Source organism: Onychomys torridus, chromosome 3 (genome assembly GCF_903995425.1).
Source record: "Onychomys torridus chromosome 3, mOncTor1.1, whole genome shotgun sequence".
Lineage (NCBI taxonomy): Eukaryota > Metazoa > Chordata > Mammalia > Rodentia > Cricetidae > Onychomys > Onychomys torridus.
Window position 1 is genome coordinate 92,568,632 of NC_050445.1, and position 18,631 is coordinate 92,587,262.

At 37.7% G+C, this 18,631-nt stretch overlaps 1 protein-coding gene across 1 annotated transcript in view; it reads right to left on the reverse strand.

Annotated features, from left to right (window-relative positions):
* Positions 1-18,631, reverse strand: part of LOC118580085 (contactin-3-like) — a 140,789-nt gene that overhangs the window by 111,090 nt on the left and 11,068 nt on the right. The gene's annotated exons all lie outside the window — the stretch shown is intronic.

The window sequence follows — 18,631 nt, forward strand, 5'->3', positions numbered from 1 at the left end:
GATCTATGAGTATAGCAGAATGTTATTAGTAGTCATTTTATTGATACTTTTTAATTTAATTTTTTAAAACAGTTTTGATTGGTTTATACCCTAGGTTTCTGGGCTATCAAGTGTCTGGTTCTTGGTTACCCAAACAGCATTGAGTATTAGTTCCTTTTAGTGGAGTAACCATGCCAATTCCCCAATAAATAGACACAGATTAGCAGAATGGATGTGAAAACAGGATCCATCCTGCTGCATCTAAGAAACACATCTCAATATCAAAGATTGGTATTACCTGAGAGTAAAGTGTTGGTACAAGATATTCCAAGCAATAGGGCCTAAGAAGCAAGCTGATATGACTAATTTAATAACTAACAAATTAGACTTCAAATCAAAAACTAATCAGGAGATAGTGAAGGACTCTACATCCATATCAAAGCAAATTTCTACCAAGATGGTATTTCAATTCTTAATATCTATACCCCAAAGATAAGAGCACCCAAGTTTGTAAAAGAAACACTGCTATAGCTTAAACCACATATCAATCCTCACACACTGATAGTGGGAGACTTCAATACCCTACTCTAACCAAACCAACAGACAGGACATCTAGGCAAAAGGTAAACAGAGAAATACTTGAGCAACAGACACTATAAACCTAATGGACTTAACAGATATTTTCAGAATATTTCACCTTAACATAAAACAATATGCCTTCTTCCCTGTACTTCATAGAACTTTATTCAAAACTGACCACATTCTCAGACACAAAGCAAGTCTCAACAGAAACAAAAAAAATTGAGATAACTCCCTGCAACCTATCAGAACAACATGGATTAAAGTTAGATATACCAACAATAACAGAAACAACTGAAAGTTTACCAACTCAGAGGAACTGACCAACTTTCTACTGAATGAAAAATGGGTCAAGACAGGAATAAAGCAAGAAATTAAAGGCTTTCTATGATTCAATGTAATTAATACTCAGCACACCCAAACTTATGCGACACAGTGAAAGCAGTTATAAGATGGAAGTTTATATCACTAAATGCCCACATAAAATAATTGGAAAGATCTCACACTAGCAATTTCACAGCACACCTGAAATCTACACAACAAAAAGAAGTAAGCACACTCAAAAGGAGTAGATGGCAAGAAATAACCAAACAGAAGGCTGAAATGAATAAAATAGAAACAAAGAGAACAATACAAAAAAATCAGTGAAATAAAGAGTTACTTGAGAAAATCAACAAGTAAGCAAGCCTTTATCCATACTAACTAAAAGGCAGAGAGAGAATATCCAAATAAACAAAACTAGGAGAAAGAGGACACATAACAATAGACATTGAGGAAATCCAGAGAATCATGAAGACAAACTTTAAAAATCCACAAAACTGGGAAATTAATCCACAAAATTGGAAAATTTTAAAAAAGTGAAAAATGTCCTCAATAAGTAGCACTTACCAAAATTAAATTAAGATGAGATAAACAATTTAAACAGCCTTGTCACCCTAGTGAAATCGAAGCAGTCATTAAAAGTCTCCAAACAAAAAAAGGAGGAGGAGGAAGAGGAGATAAAGAGGAAGAGGAGGAGGAGGAAAGAAAGAAAGGAAGGAAGGAAGGAAGGAAGGAAGGAAGGAAGGAAGGAAGGAAGCCAGCCAGCCAGCCAGCCAGCCAGCCAGCCAGCCCAGGGCCAGATGGCTTAAGCCAAGCACTCTATCAGACTTTCAAATTGTAGTTAACGACAATATCCTCAAATTACTCAATGAAATATAAACAGAAGGAAAAGTGCTCTACTCATTTTATGAGGCCACAATTACCCTGATAAACATACCACATAAAAAATTCAACAAACAAAGAGAATTACAGACCAATTTCCCATATGAATGTAGGGAAATTATAAGTACTTTGCAGTAAGTACTTGCAAACAGAATCTAAGAATCTATCAAAAATATCATCCCACCATGATCAAGTATGCTTCATTCCACAGATGCAGGTATGGTTCAATATATAAAAATCAATAAATGTTGCCAGGCGGTGGTGGCTCATGCCTTTAATCCCAGCACTCAGGAACAGAGCCAGGTGGATCTCTGTGAGTCTGAGGCCAGCCTGGGCTACCAAGTGAGTTCCAGGAAAGGTGCAATGCTACACAGAGAAACCCTGTCTCAAAAAAACAAAAAAAACAAACAAAAAAAATCATGTAATCCACCACATAAGCAACAACAATAAAATGATCATCTCATTAGATGCAGAAATGCCTTTGCCAAAAGCTAAGACCCTTTCATGATAAAAGTCCTGGAGAGTTAAGGGATACCAGGGACATACCTAAACATAATATTGACAATTTTCAGCAAGCACATTGCCAACATTAAATTAAATGGAGAGAAACTCAGAGCAGTTTCATTAAAATCAGGAACAAGACAAGGCTGTCCACTTTCTCCATATCTAATCAAGGAGATCAAGGGGATACAAACTAGAAAGGAAGAAGTCAAAGGACAGTTATCTGCAGATGATATAAACCTATACATCTACATAATTATACATAAGTGACCCTAAATATCCCATAAGTGACCCTAAATATCCCACCAGGGAACTTTTCCAGCTAATAAACATCTTCAACAAAGTATTTGGATATAAGATTAACTCAAAAACAAAACAAAACAAACAAAAAAAAAAAACTAGACCCCTACATACAAATGACAAAGGGAAAAAAAAAAAAAAACTCAGAGAGAAAGTAGGGAAATAATCATTTTCACAATAGCTTTGAATAATATAAAATATTGTCATAGTTGGGGTTTTTATTGCTGTGGTGAAACACTATGACCAAAATGCAAGTTTGGGAGGAAAGGATTTATAGGGCTTATACTTCCACATTGCTGCTCATTATTGAAGGAAGTCAAGACAGGAACTCAAGCAAGAACCGGAACCTAGAGGCAGGAGCTGATACAGAGGTCATGGAGGAGTGTTGCTTACTGGCTTTCTCAACCTGCTTTCTTATAGAACTTAGGACCACCAGCCCACAATGGGCTGAGCCATGAATCACTAATTGAGAATATGTCTGGATGGGTGGTGGTGGAACACGCCTTTAATCCCAGCACTCGGGAGGAGGCAGAGCCAATGGACATATGTGGACATATGAGTTTTGATAAAGAAGCCAGAAATACTCACTGGGGAAAATAAAGAAAGCATTCTCAACAAATGTTGATGATCAAACTAGATGTCTACATGTAGGAGAATACAAATAGATCCATATTTAATCACCCTGTCCCAAATTCAAGTCCAAGTAGGTAAAAAGCCATAACATAAAACAAGATACACTGAAGCTAATAGGAGAAAGTGGGTAATAACCCTGAACTCGCTGGCACAGGAGAAGATTTTTCTGAACAGAAAACAGATAGCACAGGCACTAATATCAACAATTAATAAATGTAACCTCATGAAATTGAAAACCTATTGTAAGGCAAAGGACACCATCAATTAGACAAAGAAGTTGCCTACAGAATGGGAAAAGTTGTTTATCAACGTCATATCCAGTAGAAGACTAATATACAAATAAAGAACACAGGAAACTAGATACCAATAAACAAATATAATAATTAAAAAAAGAAATCTAAAAATAAATAAATAAACTAAATAATCTAATTTAAAAGTGGGGAATCTCAATAAAGGAAACTAAAATAGCTGAGAAACACTTAAATGTTCAACATCTGTAGCCATCAGGGAAATGCAAATCAAAATCTGCTTTGAGATTCCATCTTACACCTGTCAGAATGGTTAATATTTATAACAAGTGACAAGCTCATGCTCGCAAGAAAGTGGAGCAAGGGGAACATCCCTCCATTGCTGATGGAAGTGCAAACTTGTACATCCAATATGGAAATCAATATGGTGATTCCTCAGAAAAATTGAGAATCAATCTACCCCAAGACCCAGCTATACCATTCTGGGGAATATATTCAAAGGACCCTACATCCTAAATAGATAAATAAAATGTGGTACATTCGCAAAATAGATTATTACTCAGCTGTTAAAAAATGGCACCATGAAATTTGTAGAGAATGAATGAAACTAGAAAGGAATCATCCTGAATGAGGTAACCCAGACTCAGAAAGATAAATATAGTATGTATTCACTTATAAGTAGATATTACCCTTTAAGTAAGTGATAATCAAGCTACAATCTGTAGACCCAGAGAGGCTGGGTAAAGAGGAGTATTCTATGGGGTACTCATAGATCTCCCTGAAAGGAGAAATAGAATAGATATTTCTGAGCAGACTAGAAGCAGGTGGAACAGGAGCAGGGGGCTGGGCAATCAGGTGTGGGAGAGGAAGGAAAGAGTACAGAAAGATACAGCTGGAATTGGGGTTGGGGGGAAGGTTAGTGTGGAAACCTAGTGCATTGGAAACTTCATGGAATCTATGAAGGTGATACTAACAAGCACTCCTAGTAATGGGGTATATGAAGTCTCAACTCATCCCATGTAGCCAGGCAAGGCTTACAGTACCAAGACTGGATTGCATTCCACTGAGTTGTTGGCCAAGTTGTTTACCACAGAAATCCCCAAACAACACAGGTGGTTGCTAAGACAAAAGGATGCTCTCTACAAACTGACATTGGGGCCCCACTGCTGAGGGCAATACCCACACAATCATTGAACACAGAAAAGTTGAGCTGGTGCCTACTTGGCTTCATCCCTACATTGGTGAAGGAAGATATTCTACAGACTATGGAAAAGAAATGTGGACACCAACCCAGCTACAAAACCTTTGACCTACAATCTATCCTCCCTACAAAATATGCTAGCCCAATGGTGGAACAGAACTTGTGGGAGTAGCCAACCAATATGTGGTTTGACTTACTATTTTGCCATTTCAAATAAGCAAAATATATATTTAAATGTCAGGTAAATACAGATAAATGAGGATCACTTCCTGCCCATCTAAGACATCTTTCTTAGCTGTCAAAATGAGCTATGGCAGAACAAATGAGAACTGTATTCTATTTTATTTCACCTTTCCACAGAGGCACAGGATGAAATTCTTTTCTTGTAACTTCCTTGTTAAAATTACAATGTATCAAGTAGAATACAAGCCAGTGGGATAATGGTGAGATGACTGTCTTGGCATTCAGACTTCATTTCCTCAAAGATTTCCCAAGTTATGACAAGTTGCTAGATGTCTTCTAACTAGAAAAGGAAACAAAATATCCTTATCTTGCCAGACCAGGAGGAGACAACAAGCAAAGTCGGGTGTGTAGCCTTGGGCAATGTTTTTTCTCTATAGAAGTCAGATCTGAGACAAGCATTTATCAAACTTCTGTTCTGTAGTGACAGGGGAAGCTTCCAACAGAACATGGAAGGGTAATTTAGTGACGAATACACAAAAACAAAAAGGATTAATAAAATGAGAGTAGATGGGGAATTTTAATTTACATACATATGCATGTACATCACTAATAGTCACACCTCAATATATGGACACATATGTACACCCAGATAATGTCTTACCTGGATAGACTGCCAAAAACAGCTCCTTAGACCTGCAGGACTAATATGCCTTCTGTCTTTGAACTAGCTTTAGTCACGAAGCCAAGCTTGTTAAGAAAATGTGTCAAGTAATAGTTACTAAAGAATTCTAGTGACAGAAAGTTATTAGACTCACCGGGTTACATCCCTGCTACACAACTGTCTAGTTTTAAGATATTAGTTCAGTCTTTATCTCTCTAAGCCTGACTTCCCTCTGACCAGAGTAAGTAGGGATTCTTATCCCCTGAGGTGGCTGTGGGGTTCAATGAATTCATTTGAAAAAGAGCCTGTTACACATTGCCTTTACCAAATACTTTACCTAATATTATCTTATACATGAATGTAGGAACAAAAAAAATACTTGTATTGAATATTATCCTAGGCAAACCAAACATAATCGGTGGGAGTGGGGTGTTAGCCTTTTTCCTTAAGTAATTTTAAATGTAATTAGGAAGGGCCTGTGGTTGGTGTTTCCTAGTCAAACAGACTGCCTGCCTTATTATTATGTAGATGAATGGCCCCTGATAACTGCCTAGTAGCCTTGGGATTCAAAAGGAGAAACTCTGGTTTCCCTCCTATCTTAATGATCTGAGGACAGACCTACAAAACCTTAAGGATGAGACAAAGAAAGTCCAATTTTGTACCTTATCAGGGCATCAGGTCACTGTTTGTATATAACATCCTCTCTAGTTTTCTTTCTTATTCAGACTTTGATCATAATCATGGTCATTTCAGTGTATTTTGTTAATAAATGGAGAGCAGAAGTGACTTGTGTCTCCTGGAAGCAGAAATCTGAAAACAACTCTATCCTTTGCTGTATTCCCTTTCCACAGCATCTCAATGATGGGGATTTTCTTGTCAACATGGGTCTCTGAGTAACTAGGGTAGGCAGTTTTCACCACTCACACCAGATATGCAGCATAACAGAAACATCAGCTTTAATCATATTCAGCTACAGCAGTACTGACTAGTTAGTCTTGCTTGACTGACAGTTGGGCAAAGTGAACAGAAATGACTAAAGATCTAAAGCTATCCAATGACCATTGTTAAACTCATGGTCTTACTGTATCCAGTGATGTTCATCCAGAATTCTTTATGAAGAGGGCCAATGCATGAGAGGCACAGAGCAGAGCTTGATCAGATAGTTGACATTTGCTACCAGACACATATATTCTAAGACAGGAATAGACTGTATGTATGTAGAAGTAGCAACACACATAACTATAATACAGATGCTAAATCATTACAGGACACTTAAGCAGACGAGAGCTCCAAGAGCAAGCTTTAGGTATAGATTAGCAATTGAGAAGAAGATGAATGATTGAGGACATGACCCAGCTAAGGGTGTGTAGGAAGAAGCAAAGGCAATGCATAGATGTCTGGGTGGTGGTTAGAGACGTGGTTCTTGAAGCTCCTTGCCTTTGTAAGCATACAAGAGCATTCCAAATAAGAGTAGGCATATTCAGGGTAATATTGTGATAGACAACAGGTACAATTTTATTGAAAAATTCACTAGCCTGCTTCAGGCTTTTTACAGGGTGCAGGTTTTGGAGGTTAGGTGTCTCAAAACACAATTTTCTTGTGGCCTTCAAGTGAGATATTCTATAGGAGGATAAATCTATCTTTTTCAGAGCTCACAAATATTTACACAGAATTAATATAAGAAGGTGCAACTCCCATGTCAATCAAAGGAAGACTGAAGTAGCTATGTTTGGATGCCATTAAGAGTTGCCCAGTGTTTCAGAAACCATTTCACCCATGGTAAATTGACCTGCAACAAGAATCTGATCAGCAGCTTGACTCTGTATTGTTAGCTGGCATCTTTAGCTATCATAGTGACAGTGGTACTATGGATATATACAGATATACATACTTAGCTGTCCTTTTAAATGTTAAATGTGAGGGAAAAGTCTTATTTCTGTTGACTGTACTCTTACTCTCTCAAATCCAAGCTTAATTACAAGGATATGCAAAGCCCTGGTAATCCAATAAATTGCTTCTGGGAAAGTCTTAGCCAACCACTCAGAGATCAAAACAGTAGACTGTATTTCAAATTAATTTTATTATATTTATACCTGTATAATGTCTAATAATGTCTAGTGCTTCATTTTGGCTGTTTTGAAACAACAAAGCATTAATTCTTTTATTTATTTCAAGTAGTACTCTGTCCATATATGGGTGTGTGTGTGTGTGTGTGTGTGTGTGTGTGTGTGTGTGTACACATTTATGTGTGTTACAATAATGGAATAAGTGCATGGAGTTTGAAGACCACTGAATATAAGAGCAATATAAAGTATAATACTTTCATTGAGATGTGGAAAGCCTTGAATGCCAGGTTAACAGCTTTCGCCCCTTCTTCACATTTCTCTGTAAAGAGCAGGGAGCTATTACAGTTTAGCCATGGGAAAATAGTGTGAAGATAGCTGTGTTCTATGATAATTCATACAGGACCACCTTGAGTGATATGAGGAAAACAGAAGCATGGTTGGCACCTGCTATGGTCATTGTAATGTGTTGGGGCGGGGGTGTGATGATAGGTGACAGGCTGTATCTCAGGATCAATGCAAAGATTTCATTGTGATAAGTGCCTGGGATTGGAGGGTAATACAAATCAATAGTAACTCCAAAGGTTCTGGTGTCTCTGATGGAGAAGATATATGGTCCTAAGACAGAAATAAAGAAAAGATTAAATCAGCCTTGTTTGTAAACAAAGGTGAAAGACTGGGGTTGAACTCCATAAAGACACATTCATCAGCAATAGGGAATGTGGTTATGAATGTAGGACTCCACCAAAGGGTGCTGAGGATGTGAGGATGTGTGATAGGAGGCAAAAGTACTGGATCTACAGAGGATTTCTCTTCTAAGGGAAAAGAGAGACAGAGAGAGAGAGAGAGAGAGAGAGAGAGAGAGAGAGAGAGAGAGAGAGAGGAAAAGGCAGCCAAGACTGAGGCTAAGAAGCCTTTAATGAAAGGAAGTGAGACAACCAGCTTGAGGGGCAGCATGGACACAGAAAAGAAATCCAAAGTCCAACAGGATGAAAGTCAAAAGGGGAAGGTAGGGACAGAGGGCAGCAGTGAGTGCTCTTAGAGCTCAGAAAGAACCAGGGACAAGAACAGAACTTGTCATCAAAAAGCTAATGGTGGGGTTGGGGATTTAGCTCAGTGGTAGAGTACTTGCCTAACAAACACAAGGCCAGGGGTTCGGTCCTCAGCTAAAAAAAAAAAAAAAAGCTAATGGTGGCCCTCAGGAATGCCACTTCTCTAGTGAGCAGATGAGAAGGCAGTGAGCATGAGCAGAGGAAAAGGAGTGAGAAGGCAGGCACAGGCCACCTGTCCAGCTCAGTGGGATGAGGACAGCTAAAGAGACTGCAGGTCACTGCGTACTTGTCTCATAGAGTTGATGAGAAATGCTAACTTGATGAGACAAGGAGTTCAGATGAGTCTCAGGAAAAAGGATTCTCTTCTAAATATCATTTTGCAAAAAGGAAATCAAGACTCACTGTGCAGCCAATCATTTTTACTTAAAGAAACCAAACAAAACAACACAAGCACTCTCTACTCCCTTGGATGTCAAGGGGTGGCTTATTCTTTCAAATGTTAAACAAACAGAGTTTATGTGTTTCCTTGATCATACATTCCCCCTAGCAAATTCATTTTGGGTAAGCTTACACAAACAGATGGTGGAATTTACTAAGTCAACAATTGTTACCTTGCATTACTTCACAAAACCAGCAGTTAATACATTCCCAGGATGATAAACTCAACTTGTAAAATAAACTTAAAATGTAAATGAATGTGCAAATAGAGTCAATACCCTAATTTATGCATTATTGGATGTCAAGTTTTTCTATTGTTTCTGGAAGATGTCACCCAAATTCTGACTAGCAAATTAACTGAGAATTTTATAGCTTAGCAAATTTGTTTTGACTTTAGAACAATTTATGACGAGGAGTCTATAATGCACTGTGGCTAATTAATGACTTTTTTGTGGTTTGGCATACATAATACATGAGCTTGTGATGGCTCCATCTTTGAGTCTGCTGAATCATCTCTCCAGCATTTCAAGTCCTGTCAGGGGATGAAAGAAAAGAAACTCTATATTCTCTCCTGAACTGTTTCTGGGGCAAAGGTGATTTGCTTATAAACAACAGAGAACAATGGTGAGACCTGTCACATGCAACTTCACATTTCCAAATTCATACTATTCTTTAATTCCAAGTGACAACAGAACTTCTGCATCTGCACGGAGATGGTCACTATTTTCACTAATCCAGAAAAGGTACTATTTTTATTTGCATAGACTAATTACAGCTGCCAATGAGCAACTTACCCTTGTTGCTTCTACTACTATAGATGCTGCTAAGAATAAGCCCACCTTGGCAATGAGAGACATTTCACTAACTTCAATATTGTAATAAAAGAAATATCACATTCACAGATACATATATCTGTATATACACATACATACATACATACATACATACATACATACATACATATTCTTTCCAAACACACCCCTCCCAGTCACACAATATAGAGCAACTCATAACATAGTAAATTAAAGTTTGAAGTTTGATTTGGAAGTTGGAAAAGGATGGTCTATGGAATGAAAGATGTTGACAATGTGAAAGACTGTACTGCAAAGGGAGCATTTTGTTCCCCTAGTCACCCCCAGGGAGAAAAAGAATATACATACACACACTATGAAATCAGCTGGCCATGTCCTAGTGAAGGCCATATGGGATGGCCAGATGATAGGGTTATTGCTATAATTCTACCCATATCTTGCACTATCAAATACATATAGCATTTTGGTTTAATATTTAAAACTACATTTTGTATTTCAGAAAATAGTATTACACAATTTATATCAAAACTGTCCACAACGAATGACCAAATTTAATTAGTAAAACTCTTAGCCAGGCCCACAAGTACAACAATGAATATAAAATCAAAGGATGCAATAGACCTGAACATCAAAGGTCCTTCCAATCTGGAAATGGTATACTTCTGCCATTAGAGAATATTACACTCTGAGAGGCAGACATGCAACATCCACGGATATGTAAGGACCTGCAGGAATCTCTGTATATTTGAGAAATAAAAAAACAACAGTGCTCTGAAATGTGATCACATTCTGCCCATATTCCTAATTACTATGGCAGTTCAGAGGAAGCAGTCCCTCTATTCCATAGATAAAGGATTCTAAGTATACAGTTTAGTGAAGGATTGAACCAGTGGCAGCTGGGAATGCAGCTTAGCAAGTAGCTCAATCAGAACATTTGCTGAGCACACACAAAGCCCAGTGTTCCACCCTTTGCACTTCATACACACTGGGCATGTCATACACATCTGTAATAACAGTGTTTGAGAGGTGAGGGAGTAAGAAATCAGAAGAGCAAGGACATTTTTGGCTACTTAATTCATTTGAGACCAGCCAATGCTATATCAGAGCTTCATTCACAGGTCTGACATCAGGAATCTATAAATAAAAATTGATATTGATCATATGTATATAAACTTCTCCTAATCAGGCTTAAACCCTAAACCAGAAAACAATATTTTATGACTATTTTAAGACATTTATCACTATCCTTACAATAATTAGTGTAACCATATTTTATGACTATTTTAAGACATTTATCACTATCCTTACAATAATTAGTGTATTAGACAGATATACCTTTACATGATTTAATACAGATGAAAAAAAACACACTCTAAGCAAGAATCGCCCCTGAGCAGTGCTCTTTCTAGAGCTTCATTTATTAGGCATATATATATATATATATATATTTTTTAATGAATAAAAAGTAACTCAGACTTCGCTCCTCCTAGCTACTATACTGTGGTGTTGTGAAATAGAATTTACAATTACTAAAAATCAAACAGCCCCAAATCCCACAACTCCTTTCACTTAATTATTCATGATATCGATCAGAGCATTTATTTTTAAAAACAGATGAAGTTAGAGCATGCTCACACAGAAGAAGACTTCCTGCTGGTTTGTATCACTGCAGTCAGGGGAATTTTTTTCCTGTGGATTCATACTTAGCATATGTAAATTTCAAAGCCAATCAAACATCATCAGGACATATTGGAAACAAGCTGGCACTATTAAAAGCCATCTTTGCAGGTGACACTTTTTATCCTAATTCCCTCATCTAGATTAATTTCTGTTTATTGTTCTTGATCATAAAAATTAAATAACTTCTGCAATACTAAAAATAAATGCAGTAGCGATGCTGAGGAAAATCTGATGGGTAAGCATTTAGAAAATTAGAAATTCCTTCAGGTTTACAAGCCATATTCACTTGCAGTAAATCAAAAGACAGGAGTGTTAGCAGGAGATGCATTCTAATACTCAGTTCAGTATCATGAAGACCTCCAGAAACATATGCAGATTCAAGCAGTTTCTTGAGAGTAGGAAGAGGGTGGAGGTAAAAGCCAACCATTCCCTTAGCCCCATTAACCTCGGGCAGGATCTGGAACCCTGTCTTTACAATTTGGACTGCCCTGGTGACAGGAGTAAATTAGCAGAACAAGGAAAACCCAGTATTCTGACATAAGAGGTTTTAGAGAGCCTCCACTATGGGGAATTCAAGAGAAAGGAGAGCAAACATGAATCACTGGGTGATAGAGGAGGGAAGGAAGAAATCCAGAATGTTCTCAGCTATTTCTGATTCCCAAACTGACTACCCAAATTAATCCCCCTCTGGAGGCCTGCTGTGTGAATTGAGTCTCTCCTTGTCCCTGGCTCTGCTTTGTCCCTGCCTGTCCCCTCTAGGAATTTTACATGAGCAGCTACTGAAGTGACTGTTCAAATTCCCAACCCCCACACAAACACAAATGGTAAATAAATGTTGTAAACCATTAAGTTAGGGCACAGGTCTGCAATAGATAATAGATACATTTATAAATTAATTCTACCTGGTGCAATTTGCATATTACATTGTATCTCTCAATATAATAATGATCATTCTCATGGAGAATGATCCATGAGAGCTATGCTACTGGTTTTGAATGAATGGGTTTATTAAGCATGTAGCAAGAAAAAGTTTAAGAACAAACAGCAAGTAGCAGATAAAGGCCAAAAGTAACATCATCAAATTGAGTACTTATAACATTCAGCACAGACTGACTGGGGAAGCCCTGTTGGGTTATGCCAGAGTTCCTGAGGGAGAAATCCTAGGAAGAGTAGATCATTTTCTCTGTAGACAAGCTTCCAGCTTCTTGCTCCCACTGCAATCATTTCTACACACAGTGGGCTAAACAATAGTAACCTGTGGGCAATGGCTTACCTCCTGTCTCTTTTAGTCTTTCCCAAGGACACAATAGCTTTTAATATGATTAACGGTTTTCTATTTTCCTTTCTCCCTGTCACAAAGGCAAGGGGTGGGAGCAGACAGTGTGTGTTCAGAGAAGGGTTCTGGGAGGAAATGAGACAAACATACTTGAATCTGAGATCTCTTAGGGTCATTGTGCAATAAGAAGCATCTGACAATTTACCAATATAACATACATTACATACATACATTGCATATTCATCCATAAAGCAATTCTTAATGGAAATGTCATACATTAGCCAATAAGATAAGATAATTATAATGATACCCACCACTTAATACTTGATTATTTATGCATGAAATAGGTATGAAAGACCTACTATGACCATGACAGTGTGCCAAATACAGCTAACCAGTACTCAGGGAAATTTTATAATTTAGAACTGGCATATGGGCAAGTAAAAAGAAAAGATAATATAACTGCTATCATAACCAATTTTAAAAACTCAGGAAAGTATCTCTGAAATCTAGAAATATGTTGAAATAATACAACAAGCATCATAAGAAAGCTGGGGAGGTGACTCACTTGCTCTGAGGTGGCAATGGAGGGGCTAGCACTGGATTTAATACAGAATTGGTCCTCATGGAAATGGTGCTAACTACTCACTGAGCTCAGACTCGTATATCATTTGTTCAAAATTTTTATTTTTTGTTTTATTTATTATTATTATTATGTGTGTGAGTATACACCCAGATGTATACTTCTGAGTGGAGACACCACGTAGAGGTCAAACTGCAACCGTGGACTCAGGGATCAAATTCAGGTGTCATTAGGCTTGTGTGGCAAGTGAAATTTTACTGCTGAACAATCTTGCTAGCTTTGGTTCAGTATTTCCTGGAGCCTTCCCTGTGCTTAGGCACTAGGAAAAGCTAAGCTTCCTTTTCACATACCGCTCAACATGAGAAACAGACATGCAATAAGTAATGAGTAATAAAGAAAGGAAGAGCATTTGCTTAATGATCTGTTATCTAATTTGAATTTGTAAGATCGGTCAGAGGATCCAAGCAATGGCTGATGGGCAAGTGTGAAAGTAAGAATCAGGGATATGTAGAACTATGCTCCAGTGAGTAGCTGTATACAGGAGCCTGTTCAGGAAAGATTAGTGAATTTCTGACAGTGTGGGTAACAATTCCCCAGACTAAATCCAGAGAAGATGGTGGGATTTAAATCATAGAAGCATGACCAGCCACATCAAGTAATCTGGACTTTTCCTAAAGATCAACTTAAATGTCCTGATGTTTTATAAGGATTTAATATTTAAAAGACAAACAATAACCATGTTATAGAAAGGCCATGAAGATAATAAAGAATGAGGAGCAGGGCTGTGGCTCAGTGGTGGAGCACTTTCTTCCTGTGTACAGTGACTACAGGTCACTCCCTCATACTACTGGGGGAAAAGGGTGAATGTAGCACAAAGCAGGAGAAACGAGAATGGAAGCTTCTGTAACAGCTGAGATATACGATGAGGATGGCATAGTTGAAGATCCTCAAACAAAAGCTGCAGGAAATTTTTGTTAAGTTGTTTCTTCTGTAGGAAAAAAATATCTGCCTACTAATTCTACATGCTTTTAAATAAAGAAAGATTAAAACAACAACAACAAGCCCTGCTGTCTTGGTTGCATGCTGATGGTGTCTTTTGGAGAAAGTAGAGGAAACAATAATTTAAAGAGTGTAACTTTGGCAAGGATGTTGATGAGGTCTCTTGTTTATGCATTAATGCTGAAGGGTTATGAAACACATAAGGAACAGTGGCACACTGTAGCAGGGGTGTCTGTTGTTTTAACATTTTTCGTTCTGTAGTCATCTCCAAACCTATTGTGTATGCATGGCTATCCTGGGATATAAGTGACCTGTGAGCCACAGGTTGGATATGTGTGTCAGGGCAGAGCATAAATCACTTAATGTTGAGGCAACTAGCAGCCTAAAGTATCTCTTTGATGAGAGAAAATGACATTCATGTCTTGCTTATTTTCAATGCCCATGGGAAGTTGATGGAGGATTCTGCTTCTTGCAGCCACTCAGGACCAAGGCTCACAGACACTTTATGTCAAGCTTGGCTTCAGCAGCTACAGCACTGTAGAAAAGAAAGCAAGAACCCAAAGCAGGAAGACACTCTGTATGGAAAGCCCATATGTGTTAGCCAAAGCAAATCATCCAAGCAACCCCTCCGCTATAGGGCAGTACAGAGTCATATTTTCCCCACACTCCAGAACAGTAACCATGCCAACAAAGGAATAAACAGATCCAGAGCACTAAGCAAGTAAATTAATGGCTAAAGAGAATCTAGAGAGACAACTGGGTGTTTTAAAAGATGGGTACAAAAGTGAGAGAAACAGTTTAAAATGATTCTACATATAAATGAAGAAGGGACAAAGAAAAGGAAAGAGAGACTGAGGATATGGCTTGATGGGTAAAGTGCTCCCTGTGCAAGCATGAGGACTTGAGTTCAGATCCCCAGCTCCCACATAAAGAGCTAGAAATGTATACTATTTAGTGATAGACACAGTTCGCCTATAGTAAGTAGTATGCACATTACTCAAAGCAAAACATCATTAGATACAAAAGGAAAGAAGGAAAGAAAAGACAGTTCTAATTAGACCCAGTATTTTCCTTCTTGTAGATGTCTCCTTTACTTAGGGAGCAATTAAAAAGTAACAATACATTCATGGGCAACAAAGTGACATTTTGCATTTCCTGTCTAACTTGAAAGGCAACTAAAATCTAGGGTTCATTTATAATGCTTAATGGACATGAGGTTTAGTGGCATGGCAGATTGCATTATTGGCCTAAATTTTTCATTCCTCTCTATATTTATGTCCTTTAGCTACATGTTTTATACTTCTTCCCAGTAAAACAAAGGATGGTTCTCCATTCCTGACTTAAAATTTGGTCGTGTTACTTTTCATGGTCAACAGAATGAGTCAGAAGTGGTTAAATTCCAATGGCAAGCAAGATAAGCAGATCTGGACCATTTGCATTTTTGTCTTTGTAAATGGTATGAAAAAGATTTTCATCAGAGGACTTCCCCATCCACAGACACGAGCCAGGTGAAAACAGCTGAGCCAGACACACCTGCGGCTTGAACAAAGAACACTAGTCCAGTTGAAACCTTGGTTGACTCATGAAAATATAATCAAACCCAACTGAGTTTATCAGTTCCACCCCAGTCAACAGCAAGAGAGGTACACACATTTCTCAGGTGAAGCTGCCAACATGTGTGGATTCATTTTCTGTGCAGAATTATAGTGGTAATAATAAATTCACATAGGGAGATTGTAATCTGATCATTCTAGAATCCTTGCAGTTTTGCAGTGTGTGAGACATTCAAGAAAGAGGCAGAAGCTTTAATTCCTAGAATGTAGGTATGGTGGCATATGTCTACATTGTCAACTATATAGGAGGTAGAATGTGGAAGCTACTGAATCTAAGTTATCACAAGCAACACAGTGAGGCTTGGTGCTTTTTTAGTATATTTTAATTGAAATAGAGTTGCATCACTTTTCTCCCTCCTTACCCTCCCTCTAGCCCCTCTAGCTACTCTCCCTTGAATCATTCACATGTCCCCCTCCATTCTTTTAAATTAGAGTGAAACTTTGATGTTCTAGTAATGGTTTATATTAGTGTAGTCTAGGAAAAAAACTGCCATTAGGCATATAATATATAATAAAATCATAAGACTTGTAGCCTACTGTTATGATGAGAGTTTACTGATCCAGAAACAGCAGGCAGGATCTGGTGCCTCAAAATAAGCTTTGTTCTCCAATAAAATTCAATGCATTGGTCCTGGGAGGTGGGCCCTGGTATATTATGGGGGCAGAATATTACAGATGGAGAAGAGTCTTGAACCCTGAATTAATTCCTGCTTTTCAGGCCATTGAATCCTTACCACAAGAGCAGGTGTTTATAAAGCAGTCAAGCCTGCCCCTAGGATTTTGCCTGGTTCACACTGACTCTTTGTCCATTTTTTGTCATGAATCAAAGCAACACCAACCTCTTATAAGATGTAGATTCTGTAACTTCTTGTTCTCTGCAATTATCACTAATCACCCAGTACCATATATTCTGCCTATAGCAGCATCAAACAGACTGAGACAGAGTGGACAAGTATATCATTTGTATATGTGACTAAGAGTGTATTTTGTGTGCTTCTGACTCTCAGGGGTAGACTTTACAAGGCTATATTAATGGTTAGAAGTATTTGCTTAACCAGGTGGTGGTGGCACACACCTTTAATCCCAGCACTCAAGAGGCACAGCCAGGCAGATCTCTGTGAGTTCAAGGCCACCCTGGTCTACACAGGCACCAAAACTACACAGAGAAACCTTGTCTTGGAAAAAAGAAAGAAAGAAAGAAAGAAAGAAAGAAAGAAAGAAAGAAAGAGAGAAAGAAAGAAAAGAAAGAAAAATTCCCTTATCCTTCCTGCTTTTACATTCTCTGTGTGAAAGTGTGTCTGATAAACAACTATTCCTAATTCAAGATTCTAATGCAATTGCATTACTTAACTAAGCCTCTTGGGTTTCTGCCCTTTGCAAGGAGAATAGCACATCCCAGATCAGGGTCTTTTCTAACATGGGTTCTGCAGAGACCAACCCTGAAATGAACAAAGTTAAGGAAAGGAAATGTTGAGACTGTGAAGCATTTGTTTTTAAGAAACAACTCTAAGAAGTATAAGGAACTAAACACATGAAACGGCACAGGGAAATACTGAGATTTAATGCAAGTCGATCAGAGCATCCAAAGACTGGGATGACCATTTAGAGCTGTCTGAATTGAGGCAACCCTGGTACTATGTATCCACAAAACAAGAAGAGATATGACATCAAGTAAATTATTACGTACACCCATCAAAAGCATCATTTATGTCATAATTTGCTTGAAATTGAAGAAAGATAGAAAGAAAGAAAGAAAGAAAGAAAGAAAGAAAGAAAGAAAGAAGGAAGGAAGGAAGGAAGGAAGGAAGGAAGGAAGGAAGGAAGGGAAGAGTATTAAATTCCATGGATTGGAAAAGCATTATTAAGTATGAAGAATAATAATACTAAAAAGTGACCTATACAAAATAGTCCACAGATTCAACACAATGTTCATCATCATTACATAATGACATTTTTCATAAAAATTTAGACCATAAAACTTATGGAAAACTACAAGAAGCAAACAAATAGTCAAAGCAATCTTAATCACAAAGAAGAAATCTGAAAGTATCAAACTACTTGAATTTAAAGACATACTACAAAGCTACAAAAATAAACACACAGTACTGTGTTTTATAAAAACCAGCAAGCAGGAACACTACATAGAAAAGAAAGCACAGAACTGATTCAAGCAGTTTGAACACTCAATTTCCCACAAAGAATAAAATGATATGTAGCCATAAAATGACTTGAGATACCTGTATATCTACCTAGACAATAATGAAATTAGGCCCCAATGGCATCACACAACAATCAACTCAAAATGAGTCAAGGACTTAATCATAGAATCCAAAACCTAAAACTACAACAGGATATCTAGGAGAAAACCTCAGTTATACTGGCCTGCATAATGTCTTACTTTTCTACATGACTCCAAAATAGTAAAATAGGACCTCATCAGTTAAAAAAAAATTCTGCACAGCCAAAACCAATTTCAAGACAGTGAAATGATAATGCACAAAATGAATACAAGATCTGTAAACTTTAAAAGTGTTAGCTTAATACATCAAGCATGGGAAAGTTAGGAACTGAATAACAAGAAAATATTTTATGACTTTAAATTAACAACAACAACAAAATAATAACTC